This window comes from Rhinopithecus bieti, unplaced genomic scaffold, assembly GCF_001698545.2.
Source record: "Rhinopithecus bieti isolate Rb0 unplaced genomic scaffold, ASM169854v2 scaffold_641, whole genome shotgun sequence".
Classification (NCBI taxonomy): Eukaryota; Metazoa; Chordata; class Mammalia; order Primates; family Cercopithecidae; genus Rhinopithecus; species Rhinopithecus bieti.
In genome coordinates, this window is record NW_016803417.1 from 889,218 (window position 1) to 905,540 (window position 16,323).

General features: G+C 38.5%; 1 protein-coding gene across 1 annotated transcript in view; it reads left to right on the plus strand.

Moving 5' to 3' along the window:
• RALGAPA2 (Ral GTPase activating protein catalytic subunit alpha 2) overlaps positions 1-16,323 on the plus strand; it is a 318,996-nt gene that overhangs the window by 217,391 nt on the left and 85,282 nt on the right.

The following is a 16,323-nucleotide window of genomic DNA, read 5'->3' on the forward strand; positions in this document are numbered from 1 at the left end:
GCCATGCTTCTCTAAGAATAATTTTAATCCTTTTTTGGGAGAGAAAAAAAAAACCTCATCAGTACACAAAAGTCTTGCTCATTGGATAGAGTCATGCATATTCAAAGTGTACTTTCATTCACTCGGCCTCATTAATAGCGTATGTAATAATGTAGGGCTATTTGTAATACAAGCTTACAGGCAGCATTGCTTCCAAGTCCTTTGAAATTTAACATATTTCGCTTTTTCATTCCATACACTTCCCTTAAATATACAAATTATGTGCCTGGCAGAATCCGCCTCCTCTTAATAATACACAGCATTTGTGAAATGGTATGTTGAAGAAGTGTGGGTGTGCTTGTGTGAACGCATAAAACCCTCTCATCGGAGAGGGCCTGTTCACTTCTTGAGCTTTATATTGAACTTCTTTTTTTCATTAAAAAAAAAAAAAATCAGTGTGCTTAGCAGCATCATTCCATTGTTGAATTACTTTCAAAATAAGTCCATCTCCATAAACATTGACACAATCGTTCTTTGGTCATAGAAAAGAAATGTGTTATTGTTAGACTTATGTTTTTTCCAGCTTTTATTACTAAGTCAGCAGTCAAGGAAAGACTTGCATATAGAGTAGAAAGTGAGTGATTCAAGAGATTTGTTAAAATGCCCGAGTTGTTATTCAGAAAAGTGATTCATAGAGCCTCCACACTGCAGTGAGTACCCACGCTGCTTTCCCTCCCTTTCAGTATCTGGAAAGTAATACTGGTGTTCAAAGTGTTTGCCTTTAGAAATTTGCGAAGGTAAGTTTTAGTGGTTTGGGCATGTTTGTTTCCAGGCATAGTAGCGACTGACTGGTGACCGGTTGACCAGAGGGTAGATGTTGAGAAGCAGCCTTGAGCAGGAGCAGTTGAGATAAGAGGAAGTTTTGGTGAAGTGTCCTCCTCTTCACCTCAACCAGAGTGTCCCTTTTGTAAATGGAAAACATGCTAAAGTCCTCTGAATTCTGCTTACTCAGCCCTGGTACACATGAGCATGGAGAAAAAAATGATAGTGATTCAGTGATTTCTGAAAAGCATAGGAGGGAAAGTAGTAAGACAGGAGATGGGACCCCAGAGTTACAGTTCTAAGCCTTCCCCAAGATGGTAGGTGTCTTGGGCAGATGTTTCCGTTTCTTTGAACCTTAGCTTCCTCAGCTGTGAAATGCTGGTTGAGAATCAAGGCTTCTCTGTAGTCCTTAAAGGGATTCTAAATGCCTTTTTTTTGGATCCCCTTGTTCCTAGCTGCCCATACCTTTCCTTAAGTTGTCCTGACTATCCCCAGAGCGTCGTGGAAGTAGTTGCTGGCTCTCTTGAAGGTTCAGCAGCTGTTGTGAGTGAGTGAGAGAGAGAGAGAGAGTGTGTGTGTGTGTGTGTGTGTGTGTGCGCGCGCGCGTGCGCGCGTTAGTGTGTTCGTGTGTGTTCATGCATCCCTCTTCAGGGTGACATCTAGCCCAGGACCTGTACCTGGAGCAGGTGCCCAGAAGTGCTGGGAAAAGGCTGATGTGCCAGAAGTTACAAGAGCATTTGCACGTGGGAGGCTGAGAGGAGCCTAGGATTGGCACTGAGTTTGAAAGGAAGTCGTTTAAGCTTACTAGTGTGACCTCATGTTATAGGGAGAGTGTTTGACTTTGCAACATGGTTATGTACATTTCTTTCTTTTCATTTTATATGTGCAGATTTTCTTAAATTTTTATCACAATCACAGCCAACTAACCTGTTTAAGATTAAATCATGCCCTTTAAAATGCTCTGGGAACTTCTCAGGGAAAATAAATAGTTAACCTTTGAATACACAAAGAATTATTTATTTAGAAAAGATCATTGAAAATACCAAACAACCAGAATATACTAAAATAGGTTATTAAATGGATTACTATGTTATGTTCTGTTTGGATAATTTATTATTATTGTTATTAGCATTATTTTTAGTAAAGGAATGACATTGAGAACTATGTGAAAAGGCATCTGTCATTTGCAGATGTTAAATTAAAATCAAATTTCTTCTCTAATTCATTGCCACTTATAATTAGAGGAATTCCCTAGATACAAGGGATTTGTATTATTCCTTTTGTCCAGTTTTTGAAAGACTGAGTCACCCACGAACAGTTGCTGAAGAATACTGAAGAACGTTTATTTATACAATAAGCCTTGATACAGATGGAAGAAAATCTATAGCCGACTATTATTAGCTCTTAGCCGCTGTTTTATCTTTCACAACAATTTGGCTTTTGAGAATTTCTTCTCAACTGATTTTCCTCAGAAGTTGACGTTATTTCCCCTTTTTTAAGTTGGTCTTTGCATATACATCTTCTTCTTGTTTGCTTTATCTTCTCTCCTTTGGCCAGCCAGAGAGCCAGCCTGTGTAAATGCATACCAAATGGCAAATGGTAGTGTAAGAAAGCAAAGCAGCTCTCATTCTATGCCTCTGAGCTGCTCAGTAGGAAGGAGGGCCTTTTGACTCGAGACAGCAGGCTCCCCAGACCCCTCGGCATTCAACTGCCTAGGTTCCTGCACACAGGTGCACACAGTGTCAGCCACTCAGCCCAGCAAGGAAGATGGGTGTCCAGAACACACAGAACTTTTCTGTGAAAAAGAAAGAGCACTCATTGCCCCAGAATCAAAGAATTTATCTTTACAGTAGTAGTTTCTGTGCAACACTTGAAACGTAGTAGTTTGTTGTTGTTGGGTTTTTTCCTTTTTTTTTTTTTTTTTTCATTATCACTTTCATTACAACTCCACCTCGCCAGTTACTGGACTGCTTTTAGTATAAGCCATAAGAGGAAGTACACATTTTTTTTATGCAGAATATTTTTTAAAGAAACTCTTTGAAGTGTGGTGTTACTAAAGATAGATGGAAGAAAGGGTTATTCTTTCTTATTATTTCTTATTTGTACCTGGCAACACGAATGATCTTAGACTATGAGTAGGTCCTTGATTTTCCTCTTTGGAACTAACTGAAATGCCTGTGTTTTCTACCAGCACTATCTTAGAGGGAAAGCTCATTATTAGTCATCACTAGTAGAACTAACAGTCTCATCCTTCTTTGCTCCCATTTGAATTCTCACAGGCCCGACTGCTTCCTCTGTGCTATAGATACCAATATCAAAATAGCTTTGCCCAATCTTTGCAGTTTTTAAATCTTTGTGTTTTAATTGTGGAACATTTTTCTCAAACCCACCAAACAGAACTGTGGAAGTGCAAGAAGGTTACCCAGGACCCCAGGGCCACTCCCTTCACCCTTCCCCTGGCCTTTCATGCATCTCCATGAAGCAAAAGACAGATGGTCATGAGAGGCCTTATTCTAGAAATGTCGAAAGGGGCAACAGATTTGGTTAATGCCCAGCAATCAGTCCCTTGGGAACAGGAGTGCTTCATTCAGTCAAGCAGGCAACATCTATCCGTTGAGGCTGCTTCATGCCAGATACTGTGTCAAGGGTTGGGGGTCCCACTCTCCTGGAATCTAAATTTTAGTAAGGGAGATGGCCACTAAATAAGTAAATAAATGGTTGAGCCAAGACTCTTATAGGAATGGGTGTTTCAAAGAAAGTAAAGCAGAGTGATAGAATGGGCAGGAAGAAGGCTGCTTTAATTCAGATAGGGAGATGTCTGGTTTCCAGTCAGCATGGAGGAAGCTTGGTAGTCATCACTGCCATCCTCACAGCGAAGGTAAGTTTTAGTGGTTTGGGCATGTTTGTTTCCAGGCATAGTAGTGACTGGCTGGTGACCGGTTGACCAGAGGGTAGATGTTTAGAAGCAGCCTTGAGCAGGAGCAGTTGAGACAAGAGAGACTGTATCAGGCAGATATAGAGAATCACAGCTTATCAGAACAGAAGCCCAGTAGCAGAAACCTCTGGGAAACCAATGCCACGATAGGAATACTTAAATTATAATTCTCCAATTGCAGGAGGCTTAGTGTGGACAAATCTGAGAGTTAAATAGATTCAAGTGGGGCTGGCTTGTAATCCCTCACACTTTTGTGAGTTTTACCTCTAGGATACCTACCAGGTTCTCACAGTAAAAACTGGAGGAAAATCCCCTCTTTGTCAGAAAAAGAGAGAAAGCAGCCATTTGGAAATACAGTTGACCTTTCAGCAACGTGGGTTTGAACTCTGTGGGTCCTCTTACACATGGATTTTTTTTCAACCAAACACAGATGGAAAATATACAGTATTTGTGGGAAACAAAACCCATGTAAATGGAGGGCACAAATACAAATGGTATTTGTGGGCCAATTGCAGGAATTAAGTATGCTTGGATTTTGGCATGCACAGGGGTAGGGCATTCGTTCTGCAACCAGTCCCCCTCATATACCTAGGGATGACTGTATACCCAAAGTATGTTGTTCTTCTTAACAAAGTCTGCCCTCAAGAGAAACTTTTTTTTTTTTTTTTTTTTTTTTTTTTTTTTTTTTTTTTTTTTTTTGAGACCGAGTCTGGCTCTGTCACCCAGGCTAGAGTGCAGTGGCACAATCTCAGCCAGGGCTCAAGCAATCCTCGCACCTCAGCCTCCGGAGTAGCTGGGACTAAAGGCATATGCCACCATACCCGGCTAAGTTTTGTATTTTTTTGGAGAAACGGGATTTCACCGTGTTGCCCAGGCTGGTCTCAAACTCCTGAACTCAAGTGATCCACTCACCTCGGCCTCCCAAAAGTACTGAGATTACAGGCATGAGCCACTGTTCCCAGCCAAGAGAAACTATTTTAACACAGCCTATCTGTCCTGGGGGAAGGGAAACACTTAACACCAACTCCTTTTAGTCTTCCTATCTCATCTAAGTTGGGATTGGAAGGAGACAAGAAAACAAAACTGAGAAGCACTTTTGAAGGTCACAGTCCAGGGGCACAGGCTCACTGAAAGACTGAGACGTAATGCTAGGACTATAGAATGCTTCCTCTTCTCCATACCCAACTACTATATCAGGAGGGCTTTTGTATAGTAACAGGGAGTACAGCTGAAAGAACTGCACATCCTAGATCTTATTCAAGAAAAGTTATGTAAAAAAGCCTAGAAATAACATGGGTGGTGAAAGCAAGGTCATCCAAAGAAATTTTAACCTCTGACATGTACAGCTATAGAAAACAAGAAGCACGGCCTGTTAGCCAATTAACCATAAAACTCCACATTTGAGGCCTGATTACTTCATTTCATTTTACCCAATACATCATATCCAACTTTCAACAAAAAAATACAAGGCATACTAAAAGGCAAAATAAACAATTGTAAGAGACAGAGCAGGCGTCAAAACCAGACTCAAATGTGGCAGAGATTTTAGACTAATCAGATTGACAATTTAAAATAACTATGATTAATATGCTAAGGATACTAATGGAAAAAGTGGACAGCATACAAAAAGAGATGGCTAACGTAAGTAGAGAGATAGGCACCCCAAGAAGTAATTAAAATGAAATGCTACAAACCAAAAACCCTGTGACAGAAACAAAGAATGCTTGATGGGCTCATGAGTAAACTGGGCATGGCCAAGGAGAGGAATTGTGAGCCTGAGGATGTGTCAGTAGAAACTGTGAAACTGGAATGCAGAGGGGAGAAAAGGTTGAAAAACATCTGAACAGAACTTCCGAGACCTGTGTGACAATCACAGAAGAAGAAACGACATGTAATGAGACTACAAGGAAGAGAAAGGAGAAGAAATTTTGGAAATTGTCATGGCTGAGAATTTTTCAAAATTAATGACAGATCCAGGAAGCACCAGGAACACTAAGCAGAATAAATATCAAAGTATCTACACCTAGGCACATACAAAGCACAGAAAACCAAAAACAAAGAGAAAATCTTGAAAGGAGCCAGAGGGCTCCTATGCTGGCACCAGTAGCTACAGAAGAGCAAGGGTAATAAATAGGACTTCTCTTCAGAAAGCCAGCAATCAAGAAGAGAGTGGCATAATATATTTAAAATGTTGAAGAAGAAAAAAAAAAAAACACTAACCTAGAATTCTGTATCCAGAGAAATTATTCTTCAAAAGTGAAGGAGAAAGACCTTCTCAGACAAAAGTTGAGGGAATATGTGATTAGTATATGTGATTAGTAGACCTGCCTTGCCTTTCCTTCATTGTAAAAAAAAAAAAAAAAAAAAAAAAAAAAAAAGAAAAAAAATTATTAAAGATGGACCCACCTAAAGAAGGGAGAAGCTTTAGAGAAGGAAGAACTACAGGTAAAATGAAATTTTTTTAATTCTTTTTTTGGGACAGACTGTTAACCAGGCTGTTAACTCAGCCCTTTTATTATTCTTAATTGATCTAACAGATAAAAATATGTTCCAGATAATAATAGCAGCAAGTATTTCATGCTTATAGCATATGGATAAGTAATAAATTATAGCAATATTATAAGGATAGGAGAGAGGAATTGGGAATACTCTCTTATAAGGAACTTCCACTACCTGTGAAGCAGTATAGTGTTATTTGAAAGTGGATTTGGGTTAGTTGTAAATGTATTTTCAAAATTTTCAAAATTTTATTGGCAACCACCAATAAAATATTTTTTATATAATATGCTGAGACAAGGGAAAAATTGACTCATACACAATTCTCACTTAAAACTAGAGAAGGCAGCAAATGAGTGGAAGACCAAAAAAAAAAAAAAAAAGAATAAGGACAATGAATAAAATACATGTCAGTGGTCTTAAATATATCAATTAAAAGAGACTGTCAGAGTGGGTGCTGAAGAAGCCAAGACCCAACTATTTATGTTGTCTACAAGAGACCCACTTTAAATATAAAGATACAGTTTAAAAGTAAAGGAATGGAGAAAGATATACCATGCTAACACTAATCAAAGAAAGCTGGAATAACTATATTAATATCAGATGGAGCTAACATCAGAGCAGGGAAAATCATCAGGGGTACAGGGGACATTACATAGCAGAACCTGCAAGGCCACAGTGAGGAGTTGGTCCAAATCCTGAACTTGATGAACTAGAGCAGGGGTGTCCAATCTTTTGCCTTCCAAGCACCACATTGGAAAAAGAACTATCTCGGGCCACACATAAAATACACTAACACTAATAATAGTTGATGACCTTAAAAAATTGCAAAAAACACAAATCTCGTAATGTTTTAAGAAAGTTATGAATTTGTGTTGGGCCACATTCAAAGTCATCCAGGGCCACATGTGGCCCATAGGCCATGGGTTGCACAAGCTTAAGCTTCAGCAAATCAGTTAGGCCCTCTAGCCTTCATCTCTTGCTCCATGAAGTAGGGATAAAGTGCTGGCCTCTAGGGGTTGTTGTGAGTATTACATACTGTACACTGAACACTGAGAAGATCAGAACCTGGTCCAGTAATTAGGGGTCATAGTCATTGAGCTCATCATCAAAAATGAAATGTTCCTGGACTTTTAAACCCCTTATCTATGATTCTTTTGTTATTTTGTCTTAATCTTGTAATCCAAGAATATCTATTATGTATATTATTTTCGTCTCTAATCACTAAGAATCATTGACTCTAAAGGCATCAAAAGAGAATCACTTATAGGCCCAAATAAGTGATGAACCATCTGTAAAATATGTTCATGGAGATGCCATACTATTCCCATATTGACTTTCTCATTATTTGGAAATCCCTTTCCGTTTCTGGCTCAGGCTCTGCAAAACAAAATATAAATCTGTCTTTTTCCCACCTTCAAGAATCTAGCCCAAGCCCAGTGAACCATTTCCTGAGCAGCCTCTCCTCAGAGAGTGCTGCTTTGCTGGTGCTACATGGAGTTTTGTGTTCTGGAGGATGGTGCGTGGCCTTCCCCTTCCCACATCCCACCCTGAACCATAGAACACACAAGAAGACATTTAGGATTGAACACAGTTTACTTTTCATAAAATGTTTATAAAATGTTCAGTGCATGGACTCCTTGGTGTTTCTGGTAAATAATGTGACTACTATTGTATTTCCCAATGGGAAAATTATTGTCTTTTGGTACAATATCTTAGCAGATTTATCTGTTACCCACTTTGACATCTTAGGCATAAATGCACAAGTACAAACACATCCTCTCAATTCATAATCCCTGTGGAATTGTGAATTTCCCAGAGGGGGAAACTGTGTCAGATCCTTGAATCCTAAATCTCAGATGTGAAGGGAGCATTTAAGTTGTCTGTTCTGACCTTTATGCAGGACACCCCTGACGGCATCCTTACCCGTGTGTTTGTGCACCAGCATCACTGGAGCACAAGACCAGCTCAAAGTCCACGTAGCTCTCTGAATATCCAGAAACTACTTTTTTTCCCCCTTTTAGCCTCTCATTTTTATCCTTCATTATTTCCAGTCTGGCACTTTATTCTCTCATTATTCATTAGAACTTCTTGATTGTCTGAGATTTACTTACAGGATCTGGTTAGAAATGTGGGAAAAACATGTTGTTTGTAGTTCTAATGAAATGCCCCCAAGAAGTTCTGTTTTCCTAAGTCTGTTTGCAGGATTTAGGGTATTGCACATGGTTTCCCTAACGTGTGAGGTCGGTGCTTTGTTATTGGCAGATCACCAAGAGAAGACCTGCCCTGTAGTATGAGGTTCCACAGATCTCGTACAGGTTGAGCCTTGATGGACGATCCTGATGCCTTAGTGATGAGGAAATTTTACCTTTGGCGCAGCTGGGGCCAAGCTTATCAGGACAACCGTCCTTGGCCAGGTGCTTACATGGAAGCAGCTCTGGTCTGCTCAGCCCAGTGGCAACCCTCCACTTGCCCATTCTCGCATGTGTGTAGAAACTTTCACAGTTTCTTTTCTTATTGGCTTCTTCACCTAAAATTATTTTCTAATTCACTGTTGCAATATTCCCTACCAGTTACATTGATCTGTTTTAGAGATTGTGATCATGATTGCAATTACTATTGACTTCACAGACCCTTTCTTTCCATCATTCTGTGATGGGCACTGGTATTTCTCTCCAGGTATAAAAACATGGACTCTTTCCTACCTGACTTTACCATTTTGGTTTCTGGCCACCTAATTTGTGAGGAACACCCAACAGATCTGCAGCCTTTCCAGTTCTCATCACCCACCAGATCTTATCTCCTACTGACACACAGTGAGGGTGCATTCAGTTCAGCCTTTCCATTAAGTAAAAGATGGGAAACTTACCTGGTGCTCTGTATTGCTTTCATTTGGATGACCAGGACATGAAGTGGGTAGATGAGCAGGGGTGGGCAAGTACAGCAGTGCAGTCTTGAGAGCAAGCTGATAATTTCTGCAGGGCATTTTGTCAAGTCCCATATCATCTGGCTTCCCACACCTTTTCTTCAGCCTTTTCACTTATCTCCATGCATTTCCGTAAATACTTATTCCAGAGCTTTCCATTCTTCTCAGATCCAGTCTAGGCCTCTACACCTGCCTGACTTCCTTTTGTGGCCCTACCTCTGACTTCACTTTGCTCTCAGGAATCCCTCAGGAGCGCTGTGCAGCCGTTTGCCATGTTCTATCCACAGTCTTTCTGTTTATTTATCTGTAATACTTTAATCATTAACTGTAGGCACAGCATTCATATAAACCAGCTAGCACTCAGCTAAATTAGAATCTCTTGAAATGCCCTTTGGGGAACCCTGCCCTAGAAAAGACAGCCAGACCCACTTCATGTTCTCATTCCTATTTTTACCATTTGTCCGGAGTGCTCCACTCTTCTCACCATGAATCTCTGCCAACACCCATGATCATGACCACCTCCTACATGAAGCCTTCTATGGCTTCTCTCAGCTAGAAAAGAACTCTCTGTAGCTTCAGAATATTTTATCTGTGTCCACCCTAAAGCTTTTTTTCTCTTTTGCCTTCTTGAATACATAGTTTTACCTCTCCTACAAACTACTTACAGTTCAGAGTCTTGACTTTTCATATCTGTATTCCCCACAGCCCTTAACAGAACTTTGATCACATGATGCAAATGAATAACTGTTAAACAGATGGCATGTGAAATCTCTGCCCCTTTTGACCCAGAAAGATTCACTGTATCTTTAGAATTTTCAGACAAAGTTTTAGAGTCTTCTGAGTATTCATTTTTCCCAAAAGCTGTATCTTCTGTTATTTTAGAGAACTTAGTTATATAATACAGAGATAGAAATGTAGAGAAATAAAATTCTGTTTTCAGAAATAAACCTTACATTTCTCTTAAGGTTTTTACATGTATCTCAAAATTGTATGTTGTTGTTGTTGTTGTTGTTATTGTTGTTGTTTTACCTTGCCTCTCATTAGGACAGTACTATTTGCAACACGCTTTTGGGGTTGGTAGGGCATTTGAACCTTTTAGTCACTCTGTGAGGCCCATAGGGCAGACAACACTGCCCTTGTGCTCCATACATGTATGTAGTTGATATGAGTGTAAATAATTTATCCAAGAGTACCTGATTCTGGTACCAAGTCCAGCATCCTGAATCCCAGTAGACTGAATCTCTTTAAGAGTAGAGAGGTATCAGTTTTCACACCTGTATGCAGATGCTTTTTATATTCTGTGTACACATCCTGTGTTCACATTATAGGTATATGTGTGAAGTCTAGGAGAAATTTGAATTCTAGACCTTTGTATTAAGTTACCCACCTCTTCCATGATAAAGGCAGTGCCAAAAATCTGGACATAGAAATCAGTCATATCATTGTTATGAACACAATACCTGCAGTTTTTTTAGCAGAATGAGTAACTGACCAAACTGGGTAAGTTAAGCCACGTACATTCTTCATTTGTCCTTTTCAATGTGGCCTCCCTCTCGGCAGTATTCCAATCCTGGAGGCTGGAGGTTATCTGTGAGGAATCGGAACGGAGTTCGGTTGTTCATTGTCCTGCTTTGAACAATCAAGATGTCTGCATTGCATCCTTGAAAGATTAATCCCCACAAATCAAATGGGTATTTTCAGATCATTTTCTGTGTCCCAAGGATTCTTTTTTGTCCTTGCTCCAACAACTGGGCACGTCCTTGTGCTGGCATGCTGGCTAGTGTTGCAACATGGACTTCAGTGTCATCACTTTGCTGCAAAAGGCTTTCTTTGCTTTCACAATATCTTGCCAAGAAGAGTCCCTGGATATGAAGTGTCTTCATCTTTCTCAGGTTTTCACCCAAACCTGAGAAAGAGAAATTAATTTGGGCTGCACCTTCTAGGTGTGTGCCTCCCCTGAGCACTGTACTTCTTTAGTCAAGGAACACATGATAGGGGCTCCACGTGCAGCTCCTAATCTGCAGGTGGTAAGGAAATTCAGTTTGTGTGCAGTCGTGGAAAATCTTGTTAATCCCCAGGCTTTGGTCATCATGCTAGGAGAGGGCACTTAGGAGTCACTCAGAAACTTTAGGTGTTGTGAAATATACACGCTCAGCAGGATGAAATACTGAGATAAGGTTCTGTTTAGGACTAATACTTGATGTCGTCTTCCATTAAATTTACCATTGAGCATGGGATCAGGAGTGAGTGCTCCATGAGAAACCTTCCCCATCCACTTTGTACAGCAGCAGCACTGTTTTTCCTGGCAGGACCACTCACCCTGTCTATACTGGAGTCTCCTTTACTGCTTCAGTGTCCAGTGGTCTGCAGAGCCTAAAATACCTGACCATCAGTTTCCACTTCCCACTGAGAACACTGTCTTCTTCTAGGAAGTACTTAAGTACCAAAGTACTCCTTAAGTACTAAAAACTAAAGTCAGAGACTATCATCATAGGGATAGGAAAAAAGGACATAACATATCTTATGGGTCAGTATCCCCAACTTATGGGGGAGTATATCCTAGTTAGCTTGGTGAATGAGTTTTCAGCAATCATCAAACAAGCAGGAGGCTGTGTGGGTAGGCCCTCCTGTAACTCCACTGGTCCCATGTGCCTTACTCATACTGTCACAGGTTGGGATATATCTTGTTATGAGGTAAGGCAAGTCCCTACCCAGTTCTTCTTTGGCTTTTTTAGTCAATTTCATTTCTATAAATGTCTCAGAGTCAGCTTGTCAAGATACATACATGCAATGCATTAAATCAATAGGTCAGTCTAGGAAGGAAAGTCACAACAATACTGAGTCTTCCAGTCCAGCAACAAATCTATCATTTCATTTATTTAGACTAACATCTCTGAATAAAGTTTTGTAACTTTCTTTATACTTTCCTTGTTAGATCATTTTATATTTTTATGCTTTTGTAAATAATATTTCCTTTTCTAAACATTTGTTGCTGGTGGACAGAAATGCATTTGGATTTTTGGTGAATTTATTCTGTATCCGTTGACTTTGATGAACCCTCTTACTAATTCTGACCATATGCCATAGATTATTTTGGAGATTCTGTGAGTACAGTTATATCATCTAAAAAAAGACAGTTTTACTTCTTCCTTTCTACTTCATAATCCTCTATTTGTGTCTTGCATTACTGTATTGGCAAGGATCTCCAGTGCAAATGTTGGTAGATGTGATGTAGGGGGACATTTCATTTCTCCTTCACAGTCTCCCACATCAGGTTTTCAATGTTTCACTATTTAGCAGTTGCTCTGGAATACTGTAGATATTCTTTAACAGATTAAGGAAGTTCCCTTCTATTTCAGGATTGCTAAGAATTTTTTTCCTTAACTGGATTTTGAATTTTATGAAACACTTGTTTAAATGTCTTTTGAGATGATTACCCAAATTTTGTCATTCGGTCTATTAATGTGGTTGTATACAGACTGATTTTTACTGAGAATTGTGTTCTTGGGATATACCCGACTTGGTCATGATATTGTTATTTTTGCACATTATGGAATTGGCTTGCTAATATTTTGTTAGGGTTTTTGTATGCATGTTCATGAGTGAGACTGGCCCCTCATTTTCGTATTAAGATTGTACTAGTCTAATGAAATGAGTTTGTTTTCTCTTTTCCTATACTATGGAACTTTCTCCAAAATAATAGTTACTTGTTCTTTGAAGATTTTATAGAATTTGCCAGTGAAGGCATCTGAGCTGGCTTTTCCTTGTTAAAATGTTTTTTTCTACTATGTTTCATCTACTTTAAAGCTCATAGAATTATAGCTTTTATATATCGTCTTGTGTCTGTGTTTGCTAAATTGTATTTTTCTTCGCATTTGACCATTTCATCTGAATTTTCAAATTTATAGCATAAAGCTATGTATTATTTTCTAAGTATCTATAGTTGGATTCGTTTTTATTTCTAATATTATTTATTTGTGCTTTTTTTTTCTTGATTCACCTTGCCAAAGAAATGTCAATTGTATTAGACGTTTTTCAAAGAACCAACCTTTTTTTTTTTCAACTTTTATTTTAGATTCCAGGAGTACATGTGCAGGTTTATTACCTGGGTATATTGCATGATGCTGAGGTTTGGAGTATGAATGGTCCTATCACCCAGGTACTGAGCTTAGTACCCAATAGTTAATTTTTCAACCCTTGCTCCCCTCCCTCCCCCTTCTACTAGTTCCCAGTTTCTGTTGTTGCCATCTTTTTATACAATTTTTGTTGTTAACTTTATGTCCATGAGTCCTCAGTGTTTAGCTCCCACTTATAAGTGAGAACATATGATATTTGATTTTCAGTTTCTGTGTTAATTTGCTTGGGATAATGGCCTGCAGCTGCATCCATGTTACTGCAAAGGACATGGATTTGTTTGATTCTTTTGGTTTTTCAGTACTTCTTGAAATGGGTGCCTATCTCATTGTGTGGCAGTCTTTATTTCTTTGTAATATGAGCATTTGATTCTACACGGTCCCTGTAAGTACTGCTATAAGGTATAAGTTATAAATATCTACTAGTCTTATTTTATCAGTTAGCTTGACATATTGCTAAATTTCCATTTCAATATTTTGTTGACCCATGAGTTATTTAGAAGTGTATTTCTTAATTTCTAAACGTAGAGGTTTGTGCCAATTATCCTTTTGTTGTTTATTGTCGATAGCTTTTTGGGCACAGAATATGGATTGTAAAATTCCCACCCCTTGATATTTATTGAGATTTGCTTTATGACCTGGAACAGAGGCCAACAAACATTTTTTGTAAAGGGCCAGATAGTAAATATTTTAGGCCTTGAGTCTGTCACAACTAAGTAACTCTGCCATTATTGTGCAAAAATAGCCATAGAAAATGTGTAACTGGGCCAGGCACGGAGGCTCACGCCTATTATCCCAGCACTTTGGGAGGCTGAGGTGCATGGATCACTGGAGGCCAGGAAATCGAGACCAGTCTGGCCAACATGGTGAAACCCCGTCTCTACTAAAAGTACAAAAAAATTAGCTGGGCTTGGTGGCACAAGCCTATAGTCTCAGCTACTTGGGAGGCTGAGGCACCAGAATCGCTTGAACCCAAGAGGTGGAAGTTGCTGTGAGCCAAGATTGAGCCACTGCACTCTAGCCTGGGCAACAGAGTGAGACTCTGTCTCCAAAAAAAAAATGAAAGTGTGTAAGTGGATAACTCTGGCCATGTTCCATTAAAACTTTATTTATGAACTGAAATTTAAATCTCATAATTTTCACATTGCAAAATACTCTTTTAGTTATTTTCCAACTATTTACAAAGGAAAAAAGCATTCTTAGCTTGCAAGCCATACACAAGGAGGTGCCAGGTTGGAATTAGACCCTGCTGACTGTATTCGTGGATCCTTGGCTGAGGATATGGTCAATTTTAAAAAGTATTCTGTACATGCTTGAAATGTGTTTTCTGCAATTGTTGGGTAGAGTATTTTATATGTTTCCATTATGATGAGTTTGTTAGTTGTCTTGTTCAGATCCTCTGTATTCTTGCTGTTTTCTGGAAAACGTTTCCTTGGAAATATATTAATATTGAAAAGGACACAAATTGTAAGTGTACAGTATGATGGATGTTTTCAAAGTGAACACACTTGTGTAATTCCACCCCAGATCAAAATAGAGGGTATTGCCAGCCCCCAAAATTCTCACTCATGCCCCATCTCAATCACTAATACAATGAAAAAGTGGCCGCTATTCTGACTTTTGGGCCTGTTGATTCATTTTACTTGATTTTGAACTTTCTGGGAATGGAATTATGTAGTATGAACTTTTTAGTGTCTGTTTCTTCCACTCATCATTGTGTTTGAATTATTTTAATGATGTTGCATGTCGTTGTGGTTTATTCATTTTCATTACTGTGGAATATTCTGTTGGGTGAATATAACACAAACTTTTAATTTGTTCTCCTCTGGATGGACCTTGTGGCTATGTTCTGTTTGGTGAATATGTATAACTTGCCTTTTCATTTTTGTGATGGGCAGAGTTTTAGAAATTTATGTAAAGTCCAATGTATTTTCTTTCTTTTATCATGTATGCCTTTTGTACCCTGAAAAATCCTTGCCTATCCTAAGGTCGTGGTGATTTTCTCATATTTTTTTCTAGAAGCTTTATGGTTTGAGCTTTAATATTTCAGTCTATAATCCTCTCAATTTTTGTGTGTGATATGAGATGGAGGTCGAGGTTCACTTTTCCATATGGCTTTCCAGTTGTTCCAATGTCTTTATTGAAACAGACTTTTTTCTTCCACCAGACTGATATGCTGCCTTTATTGCAAATCAATTACCATGTAGGTATGACTCTATTCTTGGACCCTGTGTTTTGTTTTATTGAAATATTTGTTTATCCTGGTACCACTATAATGATTTCTTAATTATTATATTTTTATAGTGTGCCTTGAAATTAGGTAATATAAGTCTTATTATTATCATCTTGACTAATTTATGTCTTTTCATTTCCATGTGAACTTAGAAGTATTTGGTACATGTATATTTTTTAAAAGCTTGCCAGAATTTTGATTGGGTTTTGTTGAATCTATAGCTTAATTTTAGCAGACCTGATATCTTAACAATATTGAAACTTCCAGTCCATGAACATTGTACATCTTTCCATTTATTTAACTTGTCTTTAATTTATCTCATCATTGTTTGGTAGTTTTCAATATAGATGTCTTGCATATTCTTTTATCAAATTTATTCTGTTTTGATGCAATTATAAACAATGTTTTTACAGGTCTTTTCCCAATCGTTGGTTGCTAACATTCAGAAATATAATTGATTTGAGGAGTATATTGTTTGCTGAGACTTATCAAAATTCACTCACTAGTTCTAATTAAATTTCTTTGGACTTTTCATATACATAATTGTGTTATCTGTGAATAAAAACAATTTTACTTCTTTCTAACCTTTATGTTCCCTTCGTCTCCCCTACCCTTCTTCTTTCTTTCTCTTAATTTTCTTTATTGTAGTGACTAGGATCTTCAAAAATGTTGAGTAGAAGAGGTGAACACAGACATCCTTGCCTTTTCAGATCCCTTTTAGAAAACACTTAATCTTTCATCATTAATTATGACACCTTTTTTTCCCCCTTTAAGCTCTCATTAAATTGAGGCATTTCCC